Raw genomic sequence first — 2,482 nt, forward strand, 5'->3', positions numbered from 1 at the left:
AGACTTCATTACTGCTCCGCCGGCTTATTTGTATACCCCTTGGCCTTCTATCGGGGCCTGAAACTAACAAAGAATCTGGAGCCTTCATTTTCTAGTCACTAGGGCTTCCGCACCTACCAAAAGCTATAAATGGAGGCCCCGTCCTCCTAATATCTCTTCTGGCTGAGTTCTCGTGCCAGATCTTATTCTCATCACCCTCTGTAGTAAGAGTTTTCTCTACCACCATCTTGTTCTAAGCACATCTTTAACAGACACACAGTAGTCAAGAGCCAAATCCTATCAGAATATCTCATACTCCCTAATAAGCCAGGCTGATAAGGCATTTATATCTCATTTAAGCAGTGAAACATATAACCACTTAAACAGTTACCAAACCCTCAGTCGAGCTTGTGTTTAGTGGTGAATGTACATGCCTAGGCGGTCTTCGGGAAGCCTTAAACCTTGGCAGCTCTAATACCAATTTGTAACACCATGGATAGGCAAGAACGTTACACAATGTATTTTAAATAGTGCTGGACTCGCTAATCAAGTCCTTTGGCCATAAACCTGTAACTATAAGTAATTAGCGAGAAAGGTTAAAAAAATTGGTCAAAGGAATATTTATTTCCATTAAAAAGTTAAATTTCATAGATGGGATCCCAAAATAAGCATTTAAAAAAAAAGTTATTTATAACTCAAAAGGGTGAATACAACACATACCGGCCTAAGCGGCAAAATTAGGGTTTGACCCTAGTTCCTCCTTGAATCCTCGGCTATGGCAGTCGAGTAGGATGCATATGTACACGCCGCCATCGAAGCTCTCCAACTCATGGCTGGTTTGGCTTCTTCTTTCCCGTACATGCACCACATAGCACCCTTGAGCCAAGACTCAGCAAGAAAACATAGACACGTTGATAAGCATTTAATAACAGATTTCAGAATCTTTTCTGGCATGCCTAGCAGTAATAACTCGACTCATGCATGCATTCAACCCGACTAAGTGACTATAGAGTCACACCAAAACATGTAGCCTTATTTATTGATAACTAGCCACAGGGCTAGTTAAGTGTACCTGATGCTTTGTTTTCCAAGCGACTATTTGGTTGTTCAAGTGTATGTCACACTCCTAGATAGGCCTAACCATGCTTGCCTGCGATCAACGTGCTATTGCCGCCCTTGACTTATAAGTCAAGCCTTTCTATCAAATAATACGAACAAGCACAAATCATTTATCACAGATATGCTCAATATAATCAGACATGTTTAATAAATCATCTTAATCATAGTTATAACCATGGTCAATGACTGGGCTCAAGCCCTAACCACATACTAAGTGCAATTTTCTTACCTTAGGTCTTTAAAGAGACACACATCACGACCCTGGGCACGACCATTTCCTCCTTAGCCAATCGGTGAACCCTAGTCACAACCATAATAACGAATAACCATCAATAACGAGCAAATAAAGGCTTCCAGCCCGTGTCCTAGCCTCGTAGACCACAAATTCTGCTAAACCTATAGTATAATTGATAACTCTTAAATAAAGAGTTATTTCATGTGCTTTTGAACTTATAATTGTGAAAAATCATGGGTGATGTTATTTTATTTAGCTTTTATAGCTAACTTTGGTGTTTTTATTATCTTAATTAAGTTTAATAATTCTTTTAGTTTTAATAGCTAGTGGGTTAAAGATATTAATTTCATGGATAAATATTTGCACAAATGAATGAGCTAACATATGAATCTATTTTGATGAAATTATGTTGTTGATGGCTGAATATTCAGGTTTGCTGCAGCAAAATTGAAGCATTTTGATCAGGCAGATTTTGGGGCACATGGAACGTGTGGCAGTCAATGGGTGAGCTGACATTTTGGCTGAGGTGGCAAGGGCAGAAAGAACTAGTCAGCATATTGGAGAAAATGACAAAAATCAGAAGAAATGAGGACTTCATGTTTTTGGAGAAAAATGGGCAATATGGTACTTTTGGAAGGAAGAAGAAAAAAACCTAACATACAAAAAAGAAGGCTTCAGCCATGGGGGAGGAGGCAACAACCATTTTTGGAAAAGAAAACCAGAAAAAGAAAGGAGAGAAACTCAGAATAGCATCCCACAGGCCTGTGCCTCTTCCCGTGTTCCAGCGAGGCGCTTAGCAAATTCTAGGCGTGCGACCCAAGTCGCGTGAGTCTCCCCAAGAGCATCCCAGCTCAGTCGACTATGACCCTTGGCTTCATCTGAGCCTCATTTGCGCAACCAACCCTCCCATTGGCTCATTGCAACACTTTGGTCAGTCGTGTCTACAAGCCTCAGGTCAGTCCAAAGGCTGCCTACATTGTGAGTTTCAAAAATTTTGCTTAGCTCCGACCATCATTCTTTCGGTCTAGAACTTCCAATTTGGGGGGCTGTTCTATTGTTTGGGTGAGCTGTGTTCTATTGGCATTTTGGGGGGTGACATATTGTTGTGAGATGTATTATTCAGATGTTCATCAAGAAGTAGTGTATTTG

This window comes from Humulus lupulus, chromosome 1 (assembly GCF_963169125.1).
Source record: "Humulus lupulus chromosome 1, drHumLupu1.1, whole genome shotgun sequence".
NCBI classification, from domain to species: domain Eukaryota; kingdom Viridiplantae; phylum Streptophyta; class Magnoliopsida; order Rosales; family Cannabaceae; genus Humulus; species Humulus lupulus.